Source organism: Amborella trichopoda, chromosome 12 (genome assembly GCF_054954075.1).
Source record: "Amborella trichopoda isolate Santa Cruz 75 chromosome 12, AtrichopodaSantaCruz75HAP2 v2.0, whole genome shotgun sequence".
NCBI lineage: Eukaryota > Viridiplantae > Streptophyta > Magnoliopsida > Amborellales > Amborellaceae > Amborella > Amborella trichopoda.
The window spans coordinates 45,207,462-45,224,336 of record NC_142347.1 but is presented as its reverse complement, the minus strand read 5'-3'; positions in this window follow the sequence as shown (position 1 = coordinate 45,224,336).

Sequence of the window (16,875 nt, the reverse complement as noted above, 5' to 3'; positions counted from 1 at the left end):
CCCTAAACAATCAAGTTAAGGTGCATCTCAAAATTCATTAGAAGAGATTGTTTCGATGCTCAAAAATCCTCAAATCAATCATCTGGACCCCAAAAATTGATTTGTAAGTCTTTAGAAATAATCCATCTTATAATGCATTTTCTAGACCATCAATTTTCAATATCTTAAGTGTTCATAGATTTGCAGGATCTACACTATTTTTGAAGTTTTAAATGTTATAATTAGATATAAAAATAAATTTTCATCCATCACAAAGATTTTCAGGAATCAAACATCTTTAAATACTATTTGAAGGTGCGCCTTAGTTTGATTGTTTAAGGCCTAAGCCTTAACAAAACCACACCCTTTTTCTTATCAAATCCCATAAATGCAGAACAGGAAACATAAATTGAAGCTTTAGCTTCATGCGAAGTCCATAGATTTTTTAAACTAACGAAATGTCAAATCAACCATGAAGAAAGTTGAAGATACTGCCACGTCAATAGATCTTTTAAACGAACGGTTCGGATCAAAAGCCCAGCACTTTCTCTTTGCAACACGCGTCGCACGAGGCCACTTACCTGCCGTGTTTTAACCGAGTCAACGAGTCACCGACAGCGCGATTCTCGACTTCTTCCACGATGAATCGTACATGGTATGCATCGCCATCTATGACTGCCATGCTGACATGGCGGCGGCTCACATCAAAACCATTAAACCATGCTGGTTAGATAAAACCGTTTTTCACTCGAACAACCAAATATTTTTTAGCCAGTATACTGTGCTACCGAGGGAGCATAGCGTATATCTACTACCTCGGTTGGAAGATATATTGAAGATGATTTTTAAATCTACAATCTTGGGAATCACTAGATGACTATTTAAAAAGAAAATATTGAATCTAAAATCTTGCAATCACTAGATGATTATTTTAAAAAATATATATTTAAAAACAAAATTTTTGAAATTTTTTCAAGTAAATAGAGGGTGCGAGTGCAAAAAATTAATTATTTAGGTTGATATGTGGGTCGTAGAGGTAGGGCTAGCACTGGCCAAGCCAGCCTTTGCCCTAGCTCCAATAAAGCAGGCCCAAGCATGGCTCAACCCTGACGGGCCAAAGAGGCCCTAGCCCTAACAGAGTAGAGCCAAATAGAAAATTGTGTAAAAAGAAAAAACAACTAAAAAGAGAGCCAAGCCTAGCTCAAACCCATCCCAATCCCTCAAGCCTTGGTTGCCTGCCTTTGGCCACCTTTTCTGGGCCAAGCCCTTGTCTTTTAGGGCTGGGAAGACCGGATTGCTGCTCGTAGGTAGAAGTTATACACCTAAAATTTGGGGTCATGAAACTAATCTCAAATAGAGTTTTATAATGAAGTAAATAAAAGAGGAAAACATGTTTAGGTTAACTTACTAGCTCATATCTATATATAAGTCCAAAGGATCAGATGGGCTGATCTGACGGTCACGATTTCTATAAATTTTAATTTTTTTCAAGTACTTAAAATTTTAGGCTTCCATTCTTCTCATCAAGGCACACCTAATAAAAGTATTTTAAAAATAATTTATAAAAGTTAAATTAACTAAAATACACCTCAAAAGTTTCGAAGATTGTAAATTATGTTTTTGATATTTTTATTAGATTTTTCTATTTTTAAAGAATGCACACCTAAAATTTCAAATGATTTACATTTCTAAAAATAAAAATAAAATTCAAATATGAAAGATGTCGCGACTATTAGATCAGCCCAAATTGAACCTAAACTGCTGGGCTCATATATAGATATAAACTAGTAGACTAACCTCAACATTTTTCAATAAAAAATAAATTCCTCCATGAACGTAATATCTTTTTTCTTTAAGGGTCACAGTAAAAGTGTGTGCCGTAGAGACACTAGGTTAACACCAAATTACTAGAGATTGAGAGCACGTGCGATAAGAAAGAAAGTATACACTAGCTTAAGGCCACGTTGCTAGAGATTGAGGGCACGTGCGATAAGAAAGAAAGGGAGGAGGGTTAGAAAAAGTGTAAAAGCGATCGCCTAAGAAATCTTAAGCAGGTTTATCTCCATTTTTTCAAATAAACAAACACGAAGTTATGTCTTTTGCGCGTAGGTAGGTAAGTAGAGAACAACTGGATATATTTTTTGGCGGAATTTATTTAGGAAAAAGCTTACTTAAGGTTGCCACGCACTTAAAAAGTCCTACAGAAGAGAGTGTTTCAGGCATAGGAACTCTCAAATTGATCATCTCGATCTCGAGATAAAATGACATGAAGAAAAAAAAAAAATCCAAATCCAAAAAATGATACATCTTGTAACAAGTTATTTGGACCATTCATTTTTTTACAATTTTTTAAATGCTTATTAATATATTTAATTTGTGCCATTATCAAATTTTATATTTTATAAATAAGGATGAAAACAAACTTCACGCCATCATAATGTTTCTAATGTCGGAATGACATCTCTAAGCAAAAGTTTTAAAGATGTGCCTTACATTTATAGTATAAGGGGACAACCTTATACAAACGTCACCCATTTATCAATTGTAAGTACCACAAATTATTTAACAATTTGTTAATATCTTTTAATTTAACTTTAAAAAGACCATCAAAATCACCATGAGTTTGAATAGTTGAAAATGATTGTTAAATAGTTGACAAATCAGATGTATTTTGATAATTTCTCCATTTTTATTGTTAAGCTTAGTCTGAGAACCACCATTTGAGAAATTACAGGACAGGAAGACGGGAAATAAAAAGGGAGGCGGTGGCAAAGCAAGTACCAAATGGGGAGAGAGAAGAAGATGCATCACAAAAATATTATATTAGTTGGAGAGAGAGGAAGAAGCAGCACAAAATTATTATATGAAAAATTGTTTCATGCAGGTTGGTCCGCATTTCTACATATGCGGTCTAGAAAGCATCTATCTTAATATGGATGCAAATAGGTGATCCATCTAAAAACAATAAAAACTAACGGTCCAAATGTTTTCTTACTAGAATCATCATTTCTAGTTTTTAAAATTTATTTAATTTTTCATTTTCATGATCTCCATGTTAGAGATTATATGTCTTTAAAAAGTAAGTCTTAAAATCCATCTCAAAAATAAATTTATTAAGAGGCCTGCATTTCTACATAAGCAAGCTTGGCTTGGCCGCATACAAGCCGGGTCCTTTTTATATTAGCAAGAAAGAGAGAAGAGGATGCATCACAAAACTACTAAATTAGCTAGAGAGAGAGGAGGAGGATGCATCACAAAAATATTAGTTTAGCTAGAGTATGGCCAATACCATTTTTTCAAGCATCCAATTTCACATCTAACGGTTTAAAGTAATTATATCCTTTTGGTGTGAAACGAAGACGTTCTTACTGCATGTTTTCACCTGTTGAAAGGACTGGAGGAAACAATGAGTTAAAGAAGCAAGGCAAGAAAGAAAATAGTCCTCTGGTTTCATGGATAAGACAAAACCTAAATTCAATATGACAATGAACAATTAGAATTCGGCTCTTTACAAATTAAAATACATCGATTAACGATGAATTGATTGTTCACAATATGTTTCATAACAGGTGCGGTTTGAATAGAGCCGAGGCCCTAAACAATCAAAGTAAAGCCTACATTCAAATAATGTCGAGAAATATGGTTTTAATACTGGAAATCTTTGTGATAGCTTTAAAATATATTTTCATCTTTAGTTATAAAATTAAAGCTTCAAAATTAGTGTAGATCCAGCAGATCTATGAAAACTTGAAAATCTTGAAAATTGAAGGTCCAAAAATATATTACAAGATGCACTATTTCCAAAACTTGAAATCGATTATTTTTCTCATGTCTATGCATCTTGATGTCGAGATGATCAATTTGAGAATATTTGAGCATCAAAACAACCTCTTCTAATGAACTTTTTTAGGTAGGCTCTAATTTGATTGTTTACACCCTCGGCTTTATATAAACGCTTTCCTTCATAAAATACAAAGAATAAAGATTTTTTATATTTTTGTTGGACCTCTTTGCATTGCGAAGGTTCTGGGATGCCTAGTTTTTCAAAACCTGGATCTTGCCTAGTATTTCAAAACCTAGATTAGTAGGTGGATCATTCAACTACAAATCCGTGTCGGATCAATGGACCAATGATATGGATTAGTCTGACGTCCGAACCAATGATCCAAAAAATATTAAAAAATAAATTAAAAGAAAAAAAATTAAAATAAGGGTGGGGCAGGGATTTAGAGGGAATCTAAAAAAACATTAGATAAGTTTAAAACCGAACAAAATATATATATAAGAGGGGTTTTAGAAGGAAATAGGCCCACCGGAACTCATACCATCTAGATTTGGTTCAGTCTCGACAGATTCCCATCTAAATCAACAATCCAATTTAGAAATCACCGGATTTTATAACTTTGGGTCCGCCTCAATGGAAAAAATATTTGAAAGAACGATAGAGTTCTTGAGATCGCAAACCCAAAACTCTTAAGTAGAATTTGATGGCTATCTTAGGCAAAATTGAGGCAAGAGCTAGAGGTTTCTTTGGTCCAACTTCCACCTGAATTTTACAACAATCTCTTGACCTAAATAAAGAAATAAAATACCGAGTACATGGTGTCTCTTAGGGATGCCAATGGGTCGGGTCGTCCTGGACAGGGTTCGAAAATATAATGTGAGACTCAGACCAAGACCCGACCAAAAAATTAAAATATATATTATTTAAATATATTTAACTATTTTTTATAAATTAGAATTTTAAAATATATGTGGGACCCAGACCCCACCAGACCCAAAATAATATTTAGATTCAAGATTTAGACAAGGACCCAACTCACCGGGTCCATTGCCAGGCCCAGTCTCATCCCCTCTTCAATGGCGGTGCAAGAGGCCATGCTGGACATGGAGTAGTAGCGCTGCTACTTCGGACCAATTACAGTATGTAGCTCAAGATGCCGATGCTCTACCTTTGCTCCAGATTACTGCAATACAATTAGCAAGTGGTAATCCTTAAAGGGCATAAGCTATTATAATCCAATGGCCAAGTGGCTAAGTACCATTCAATAGCCAAACTGGAAAAGTGCCTTAAGAAATTTCAGACAAACTTAAAGAGGGTGATAGCAGTGTTAAAGAACTAGACCGTCGGACTCGGACCGGGCCGATTGATGTTAGGTTTGGTGATAGCCAATTCAATGCACCTATATTTTTCTCAAAATATTAAGGTTATTGTAGTAAATGGAAAAAGCGGTTTATTAAGATAAAAAAAAAAAAAAAAAAAGCCCTAGTATTCTCCAGATAAGAGAGTAAAGACATAAGACTTACCTCTTTTTTTTTTTGGGTTTATAGAAAAGGATCTCCAAAAAGGAGATGGTTCCAGTAAAGAGAGAAACAAAGTCTCCTAAATAGGCAATATTCTCATGGCACTTTGGGTTGCTTAAAATCTCAATTCTAGAAAGAGAAAAATCTCTTGGTAGCTTTCAAGGTTCTTTTTCTGGTTGTAGTATATTAGTGGGGAAGATGAGATTGATTAATGATATTGCTCGATCAAGAGAGTGGATTTAGAAGGGAAAATCGGTGAGATTGCTGTCGAAGTTTAGAGAGAGGTATATCTCTTATAAACTAAAACTGTAATATTTGTTGTGATGGTAGATTTATACTTACCAAAGCCATAAACGTAACCTTACTGGGTAAACTATGTAAATCATATATCGTTGTGGGGTGTCTTTTCTGTTTGCTTTATTTCCCACACTTCTTATTATTGTTTTCACTTATTTCACATCTAACCAACTATGTACACAATTTTGAGTGGGACCTCGATGTTTAGAATTCCTAGATCCAAAAGCAAAGCTCTCAAGTACCATACAATTATCAGAGCACGAGGTGTGTATAGGGCTAAAGCTTGTATTTTCAGTGAAGAGAAAGATGAATAACAAAGTTAGCTACAAGGTCGAAATTGGTACGGTTGGTGATTGCCAAATCACCACATCTATGTTTTTTTCAAAAGATTAAGGATATTATGGTTAACAAGAAAAAGTGATTTCTTGGGGAGCAAAAACCAATTCTAGTGATATCTCTACAAGGGAGTCAAGAAAAACATAGTACACCCCTCTTTTGGGTCACTCCTTTGGGGTTCATGGAAAAAGTTTTCCAAGAAAGAGATAGGTTTCCAAGAGAGAGAAATGGCCTCTTAGATAGGCGGTATTCTCATGGGGTTTTTGGTTGGTTTAAACTTCTACTTCTAGAGAAAATTCTCTCGATCGCTCTCAAAGTTTTCTTTTTGGTAGCGGTGTAACAATGGGAAAGATGAGGTTGATTGACGAGCTTCATGGGAAGATCATTAAAAATTTTGTTGATGTTTAGAGAGATATATATCTCTTGTAACATAAAAATGTAACATTCATTGTAATTGTGGAGTTCTACTTGCCAAGGCATGGATGTAGTCATATAAGGTAAAACATGCAAATCATGTATTGTTGCGGCATGTCTTTTTTGTTTGCTTTATTTCCCACACTTTTTTATCACTATATTCATTAATTGTGCATCTAACCAACTATCTGCGCAATCTTGGGTAAGATCCTAGTATTTAGAATTCCTAATTCTTGAAGCGACATATTCCCGATAATCCTACAAGCAACTTTGTTAGCACCTTGCTGAGGCAAGTTCTATTGGTGAACTTGTAAAGAAGGAGCATCAAAGGAGTAACTTCAACATTTTTAGAAGTCTTCAGGGTCGTAAAGAAACTCATTTTTGTATAAACACACTCAATTTTGTACATCATCTTGACAAAATCAATCAAATAAATGTTAACAACATAAGAAATATGCATTTTAATCCATTATGGAAAATGGTTTGATAGGGCTGCAGCCCTATCAAAATCAATAAATCCTCACTTTATAACTTATCAAAAATTGCAAGTCAAGCATGGAAAAAGCTTTACATTGATCATCTCGACTTGAACATTATGGTTGTGGCAAAAAATAAGATTTCAAACTCTAAAAATAGTGTATATTATAAAAAACTATCTACACTATGTATTTTGCCTAAAAACCAAGTGTTCACATATCCACAATATCTGTATCTTTTTTGGGTATCAATTTTTATTGGCGGTATTGAAAATTGATTTTATCGCCATCATAAAGATTCATGTTGCTGAAAGTATTTTATCGCCATCATAAAGCCTAGGCCTAGTAGAAACGTCATCCATCAATTATTTGTTCGAAGATGTACAAATTTTAGGTCAATAATGGACTGTATCAACCACTTATCCCATTTGAAATTCAACTAAGTTGCGGTTTCAAAACGTTTTAGGTGCGTTTGAGTGAGATATCTTGGCTTCATGGAAACCCAATCGTACGGACAAATGCTTCCCAATTTAAAACTTCAAAATTAAAATTTTATTTTTACTTTCCATACCAATAAATAGAGATTTTCTACAATTAAACATATTTCCTCTAATTACTAGTTAGGGAAAATTATAGATACCCTCCTAAAACCACATCAAAACCGATGTTGTTTCGTATAGCACCCACCCCAACTAAAAAAATTATTTTTTTAGGGTGAAAATGTCCCTTTTTTTCAACCCAAGTTACTATTCCATCCTATCACATTCCCACTTGTGCCGGTCGGCTTCATTTTTTTCACTTGAAGCTGGTCCAATGAAGAAATATATCGGACCGGCTCCTAGGCCACAAAGTGTGTTGGCCGGGTACATTTTGTTCCGAACAAACTTCAAGGGCCCAAAGTGTGCAGTTCCAACACAAAATGCAGTTGATCAGCTTCTTGGCCCCGAAATTTGATGGTGCGCACATTTTGTATTAGGCTAACTTCTGAGCCTCAAAATGTGCCGGTCCAGCAGAGAGAGAGAATGATAAGAAAGTAGAGAAAAATGTTGTTGGAAAGGGGGTATTTTCATCTTTAAAAAATATGTTTTTTACTTAGGGGGGGGGTATGAGTGTAAAAATAAATAGTATTTTGGCTATTTAAAAAGTGCTTGGGATACCTAGAAAGTTGAATCAAGGGAGGCACCTATAATTTTCTTGATATTTATTGGTTTTATTTTCTTCAATTTTCTTTGATGGGAATTCATCAAGTTTCAACAATTTTTACCAAAATTATTCACTACGATCCAACCTCATCTACGGAGTAAACAAGAGATTTCTACAAAGAAAGTGTCACTGTATGTGAAAGTTTGCTCTAATCCAATAGACTATGAGAATTCGTAGTCCACAAGACCATCACAGTCCACCGAGGTGAATGGCATAGGTCTGCTTCTCTCTCTCATCATTAATAATTCAGTGGAAAATTATCAAAATATTTTCAGAGATTCTCATTTTAATTTAACTTTAAAAAGCCCGTCAAAATACGTGATCATGGATTAAAATAGTTGGAAAAGCAATATATTAAATAATTAAAATTGTAAGCATATTTTGATAAATTTCTCATAATTCGATGGATTATATTGCCCCTGTGGACTATACTACTTCCATACTTCATTTTGCAAAGTACATTTTCATTTGTCGTAATCATCAACATCTTCCTCATTATCACCATCATCATTATTATCCTAAACTTCCATCGCCTCCATCATCATCATCATCATCATAATAATAAAAATAACATAAATAAAATTTGAACATGGTACTAATCACACAAATCTTAGTTTATTTTTTTAAGCTATTGTTATTATTTAATTTAATTTGACTACCTTTGCATTTTATTAGTTTTAATTAGATCTCTCCCCTCGTGCAATAACAGAGGAATCCCAGTGACAACTGTGTCTTAACAAACGATTCTCTCACTAAATCTGTGGGGAATTAAGTTAGGGGAAGTATGCTTCCCCCACAATATAGAAGATCTATCTTTCTCTTTATCCAACTGTCCATTTTGAATGGAGGGTTAAGATTGTCTCAATCGCAATGTCACGTCTCTATAGTATTTTATTTTTAATTTTTTTTCTATAAAATAGTTTGACACCAAATTTTGGACGTCCATTCTTTTATTAAACTTGCACTAGTGAAAAATACAAAAAAATTATTTTCAATAAAATAAAATAACCAAAATACCCAAGAAAATTTCAAGAATTATTTTGGTCATTATATTTTATCAAAAATTTATTTTTAATATTTTTTTATAGGTGCACTCTAATGAGAAGATGGCACGTACCAAATTTCATATTCATGCAATTTGTATAAAAAAAAATTAAAAATAAAATAATTTGAAACGTCGGATCTAAGATCAAACGGTGAATAGTTCTCTTGATAAAAATTGGACGGCTGGATAGTAAAAGGAGGATAGGACTTCTATGCTGTAAAGGAAGCATAGAAACCTTTCTCTTAAACTATAAACAAACCTCCCCCAAATTTAGGGGCGTCTTGAAAACCACTACTAGAAAGGGAGGGATGATTTATTTGATGGCCACTTTCTTTCTCTAACTTAAGGGAAAGGTTTTTATGTTTCCCCTACAGCATAGAAGTTCTATCCTCCCCCTACCATTCAACCGTCCAATTTTGATCAAGAGAGCAACTCACCGTTTGTCTCAAAATACTTTATTTTTAATTTTTTTTATACAAATTCTATCGTCCCTTACCATCAAGAAACAAAGCTGACTGCCTTAACTGTGATTAATGATTGTGCTTTCTCTTTTAATTTTGAATTTATGGGGATGCTACGTCGCCGAGTGGGCCTTAAAAGAATAATTTAGAAGGAATTAAGATCGGATGCATAGCTTTGGGTTGTGTAGCCCTTGTCTCTCTCTTTCCCAGTGGGTGGGCCTTTAATTAGAATTTAAAGTGATTACGTATAGACTTTAAAATTTTAGATAAAATATGAAATATTTTACTTATATATAGGAATTATATTGAAAGTCGATCAACTCACTTTTTTTTTTTTTTTTTTTAAATTATTTTTGAGTCCATCCGAATTTTGATTATTATTATTTTTTGGTTTAATTTTTAAATTAGTAGGACAATGATTTAAAGCTTGGAGCACTATCATACTAACAAAAAAAACTAAAGAAAACAAATCAAAATTTGGATTGACATATAGGTAATTTTTAAAAATTAAAAAAAAAAATAAGTTGATCGATCTTCTTTATAATTTCAACCTATAACTTCTTATATTTTGCCTAAAATTTTAAGATCCGTATGTAAATCACTCTAGTATTTAGAAGGAATAAAAATTAGATACATAGCTGTAGGTTATGTTGCCTCCCTCTCTCTCTATCACAGCAAGAAAACTTGCTCTCTCTCTCTCTATCAAAACAAGAAAACTTGCTCTCTCTCTCTCTCTATTTGGAGACCATGTTTACTCTCTCATTTTCCCTATATTGAGGACCTATTGACTCTCTCTCTCTCTCTATCATCTATACTATTTGGGGACCGGTCTACTCTCTCTCATCTACACTATTTGGGGACCCCTCTACTCTCTCTCTCTCTCTACATTCTTTTGTACTGTTTATTGGGTAATGGTCACCGACAGCACAAGATGCATGAGGGAGAGAGTAATAAATTGAGAGGTGGATTTTTTGTGGGCATAGAAAGTTCCATCATTAAGAAGGAACGTGGGTTCACTTGCTTTTGTTTTGATTCTAACACTTAGTCCCTTACTCAACTACTGTGTAGTCCCCCTCACGTTTAAAATCATTACTCTATTTTTTGTATGATCCAAGGGGAACATGTTTCTAGGTGGAAACATGGCTGGTGGGATGCCCGACGTCTCTTTCTCTCTCTAAAATTCATTAATCTCTCTTATCTTTTTTTTTTTTTTTTGAACATATTCACTAATCTCTGTCTTTAAAAGTAAACTAAAATGCATTAATCTCCCTCTCTCACTTTGAAAGTAAACTAAAATGCATTAATCTCTCTTTCTCTATCTAAATGTCAACTAAAATTTGTTACTATCTCTCTCTCTTTATAAGGGCGAGCCCCTAAACTATTAAATTAAGGCACTTCTCAAAAATCTACTAGAACATGTTATTTCAATGCTCACTTTTGATGCTAAAAAATCGTCAAATCGAGCATCTCGACCTCAAGATATATGAATATGAGAAAAAATGGATTTCAAGTCTTGAAAATAGTCTATAAATATGAAAATAGAGTTTCAAGTCATCCCCGAGATTTCTAATACCAAAAAATATATTCTAACACTATTTAAAAGAGCACGTTACTTTGATTGTTTGGGGCCTCAGCCCTATACAAACTCCACCCTTAACTAAATAGAAAACTTACCACACATCCCCACCCATGTATATTTTTCTACACCCCCCATCTCCCAGCCCTCCAATGCGAATGAACAGCTGAAATGGTTACAATCCCAATGTCAAATCAAACATTGTCTTATTTTAAATTTTTTTTATAAAACATTTTGACGCCAAATTTAGTGCGTTCGCTCTTCTCTTAAACTCGAACTTACAAAAAGTATAAAAAAATATTCTTAATAAAATAAAATAACCAAAATACCCCCTAAAAGTTTCAGAAGTATTTTGGTCATTTTATTTTTAAATATATTTTTTAATATTTTTTTAGGGGTGTCCCATTGAGATGATGATACATAATAAATTTTATATTTATATGATTGGTAAAAAAATTAAAATAAAATACTATGAGACATCAGATCTAGATCAAACTATCAGTGGCTTATTTGTTACATTATGGTTGAAGGTATCTCAGCCATCCATTAAGAACGCATGGCTAGGAGATTGGAAATGTAGAAAAATATACATGGTGGATAAGTTTTCCAAATACCTACCATCACTCTTTTCTATTAAATTCATTAATGTATCAAAACCTTGATGTCTCCCTCTCTTTCAAAGTGTTAATTAAAACTCATTACACTCTCTCTCCTTAGTGTTAACCACAATTCATTAATCTCTTTGTCTCTGGCAACTAAAATTCATTCTCTCACTCTCCAACATTAATGAAATTATTTAATCTATCAGTTTTAATGTTAACTAATAGTAGACACTTATTTTAAAACTGCCAAATTCTATGGTATTATTGAACTCATAGGACCATACGATTCTATAAAACCCCTTAACTATAGACCACCATAGTCCATAAATCCTTACTCTGCGATCCGGAATCCTGCATGAGCCCCCTGTTTTAGTAAAAAAAATCAACTAAAAATAGTATTAAAAAAAAAAAAGTTCATTTTGACCTAAATTTTGACAGACAGCATCACAAAAACATTTAAAACACCTTCGAACAGGAATCTGCCGATTCTAGGCGGCGCTACCTGAGATGCCCCACCCATATTGACTCGAACCCTGGATTTTGAGTCCAAGTCATCTCCCAACAGATTCACTGCACCTGGACGGCCATTTTGGTTTGAGCGGTACCACTAGTGAATTTCTTACCTTCAAAACGCAATTCTGGTTGGTCATATCCTTTTGAAATTAGTAGTTATCCATTTCAACCAATTTTCAGCCATTAAAAAGATGATTTTGGGACCCATTTAGGGTTAGACTTTGATTGTCTGTATGCCAAGAAATTTGAGAGATAAAAACAGCCTAGAGAGAAAACCCTATGAGCAAACCCTAGACCTAGGCAAGCTTTAGCAAACCTATGCCATTAAACCTGAAACCTTCAAACTTTAGATCCAAGATAATTATTCAACCATGCCAAGGCTTGGTCAATATTGAAGAGAGACACGGATGACCTACAGTGTAAACCATAGTCGCGGTCCTCGTATGCGCGAGGCCTCGAAACATCAGGTTTGTTGGGCGAATTGGCTTGGTCAAATATTTTTCTTATCCTCTTTTCTTTTATTTTTCAGTTATTTTGTTAGATCTAGGATTTTATTTATTTTTCATGCAATATTTAGTGTTTTTTTAACAACGTTGGCTCTGCCACTTATCTGAGAGCAGATCTGCTCATTTATGAATAGATCTGACCTCAACTTAGAATTTGATTGACTCCCACTCTCTATCACTTTTGATAACAAGCTTGTGGTTCAGATCTAAGCAATCCTCATTCGGGGATTATCTCGATTTGCACTATGAACACTAATATTCATTATTGTATCAAAATCTCTCTCTCTCTCTCTCTCTCTCTCTCTCTCTCTTAATGTTAACAAAAATTTATTAATTATCTCCATAATTTTAACTAAAATTCATTAATCTCTCTTTTTGAATGTTAATAAAATTCAATAATCTCACTCTATCTCTCTCTCAAAATAGCATGGTTAAGTAGGGGTCCAAAATGCATGTATATGTGTTTGTGTGAGTCAATCACATGGTCAGCTCGAGCAGCATTTGTTGCTTTGCATAAGGACATCGGCATCACTCTCTCTCTTTACCCTTTTGTGTGAATTAACAATAGTACGAAAATGTTTATAACAGTGCGAGGCTCTATACAATTAAATTAGGGGCACACCTCCAAAATTTCATTAAAAGAGGTTCTTTTGATGCTCAAATATCTTCAAATTGATCATCTTCACCTCAATATGCATTGACATGAGAAAAAATATGGATTTCAAATTTTAAAAATAGTACATCTTGTAATGCATTTTTGGACCGTCAATTTTCAAAATTTTCAAGTTTTCATAGATATGCTCGATCTAAACTATTTTTAAAGCTTTAAATTTTATAATCAAAGATAAAAATATATTTTTAAAGCTGTAACAAAAATTTCTATCATTGAAACCACACTTCTCGACACCATTTGAAAGTGCGCTTTACTTTGATTGTTTAAAACATTGGCTCCATACAAACCGCAGCCATAATAGTTTGCTCAACTCCGACGACTATTTATTACTCGATAATTCCTTCCGCCTTGCTTTTCTTTTGCTTTGTTAATTATATACCTCTGCTTTAGTAGTCCCTCACACTATTTTGAAGATTCATTCCGACTAACTTTATTTCTATTTTGCTTAAACTACAATGGATTCTGGCCTTTAAATGCGGTCATGTTTTTAGTTTAAGCCGTGTAGTCTTTTTATTAATGAAAAAGGAATAAGGGTTCTACAAATACGTTGTTTCACCCCTAAAAGTGAAAAATAAAAAGGGGCCCAAAACAACAATTTCCCTTTAATGGAATGGCAATGTTATCTTCAACTTTTAATGTAATGTAAATTAATGTGAATTTGATCAGACACTTGAAAGTTGAAACAGAGTGTCGGTTAAGCAATCAAGACTTCTTATTTATTATAATACTTCAAAAAAAAAAAGGCTTCTTATTTATTATTAATTTACAGGTTTAATAGAACACATGTATTCCCACCATCGCCAATTGTTACCTCTTTAGGAAAAGGAAAATCGTTTGATAGGGCTGCAGCCGTCTCAAAATAATAAGTAAATCCTCACTTTATAACTCATCAAATATTGTAATTCAAGCATTAGAAAATCTTTACATCGAACACCTTGGCTTGAACATTATAATTGCAAAAAAAAAGAGTTCAAGCTTTAAAAATATGGCTATTGTGACAAATTATCTAGACCATCGATTTCGTCCTAAAAATAAGTGTTTATAGATCCGCAAGATCTGTACTATTTTTTTAGTTTTGAATTTCATTGTCGGTGTTGGAAAGTGATTTTAAAACCATCATGGAGATTTCCATGCCGAAATTACTATTTGGATGAGGATTTGAGGTGAAGCTTATCTTTCTTTTCATAAATCCTAGGCCATATAGAGACCTTATCCTTTGAAAAATAATGTGTTTTAACATTTAAGAAAAGGAAAAAGAAGCTCCATTTTCCTAAGTGGGCAATGGGACTGACAAGAGTCTGGTTTAACCAGGGCTCAGAAAATATTCGGGTTGGATCGGACAATGTCAATCTGACCCAGAATCAATGGATCGCTGGTTCTTGATGGCCCGGATCGGTGAACTAGATGGATTTGACCAAAAATGACATGTTTGTAGTAAATTTGGCGATTTTTCTCTTGAAATGGAGTGTTTTTCTGTGTAATTTTCCTTTATTTTCATCTTATCTGCCTTTTAATCCATTTCAACCTCATTTATCAACATTTCTTTGTAAAAGAAAAATGAAATAAAAACTAAAAATAACCTCATTCCGGTCACTTTTCATATATCTAAAAGATCTATACTTCATTTCTTTTAATCAAAGGTCCAATTGATGAAATCAAAAATTTAAAAAGAGAGGTTCGTTTTTTTTTCTTTTTTCTTTTTTTATCTCAGGTCCCTCAGATTTCAGGTTTTGAATCCAATTAATTATTGAGGCTTTCAATTTTAATACTTTAAGGCGCGATCAACAACAAACATTTGGTCATTTTTCATTCAATATATATTGATTTGATTTTCCTTTTTAGATTTTGATGAAATGAAACCTTAATTTAACTAGATCCAGCCTTTATCTACTGAACAATAGATCATGCATTTTTTTCTTCGATTTGTAATTTACTTTTTAGAAATATGTACTTGTCCTCTAAAAAATCCAAAAATATCTCATTTTATTAATTTATCCCTTTTTCTAGAGTTTAGTTCTGCAACCTTATCAGTCTTATCATGATTATTCTTGACTTTTCACAATTTTCATAATCTATACTGAATATTTGCTATTTTTTCATCTCTCTTTACATTGTATTCATTCTTTTAGTTTTTCTTTTTCTTTTTTTGGTGTCTTATTTTTTGTACCAGTATTAGTCTCCCTTGTTTTCTTCATTTTCATAATTACTTGCTGAAGTTTCAGATATATATGTATCCAATAATTTGGGTTGAAACCATTTTTTTGGCTTAAAATATAGATTTTCCCTAATATTTTTGGGCATTTTAATGCTTTTCTAATATTATTTTTCAGATATATATGTATCCAATAATTTGGGTTGAAACCATTTTTTTGGCTTAAAATATAGATTTTTCCTAATATTTTTGGGCATTTTAATGCTTTTCTAATATTATTTTCAAATGTGCTGTAGAATGTGAGGGAGCATATGTTGACTCTTACTAAAGACAACAAGGGCCAAAAGGTGAAAAAGGGGTTGATTGAGGAGATCGGCAGCCCATTAATGGAATCAGTAATTAGGGAAGGGAGCAATAGGATGACTTTGAGGCTCTTGTGTGGAGCACAAGTTTCAAATGTATATCCAGTATAATTAGAGCAATCATCATCATCATCTGAGTTTTTTTCCAATTATTTGAGATCGGCTATATGAATCCTGGTTTTTCATTATACTCTCTTAGTAACGATACCTACCCTCAGTGAGATCATAAGTCACTATATCTTTTATCACTCCTTTTAGGCCCACCTTCACTTTTTTTCAGCCTTCCACTTGAACTAGGTTGTACTTCCTAACAAGTATTGTATTGAATCTAAATCTACTTTCTCTCATCTTATCGTCTATTAGAACCACAACTAAATTCTCCCGAATGTACAAAAAGGTATATGTGGTATAGACAGGGTCTTTGGCAGCCAACACTAATGGGACTAGGGGATATCCTAGGGGTTAGGAGCTACATTGAGGCCCAACCCAAAGGATATTGGGTAAAGTAAGTTCCTAGTGTGCTAAGGAGCATGAGTTTCATGAAGAGAGGTGGGCGATGAGAACATGGTTTGGCAAGGAGTAGAACCTAACCTTGGGTGCGAGGATCACAAGATAGACTTCCTCAATCCACCAAACCTTCGTAGCTTTCTTATGGTCAAATTAACCATATTTTTTCTCAGCCATAGCATGAACAAATTAACATCAAGACTAGCATTAGCATGACCGTACAAAAGAACATGCTCACGGCCATTGCTAACATGTTTTATTATAATGTTAGGAATCAGGCTTGAGTCAAGACGGTAGAAGCTGGGTTTTCATAGCTAGTCTCAAATTTCATTCCTTCCTATGTAACCTTACCAAAAGAAAAAAACATGTCTTATAATGTTGGGATCTCCTTTAATGTAGCCAACAACAAGTATTACGCAGCAGCAGTATGGACCATTACGATTGTAGCACCTGGAGTCAACCTCTTTAG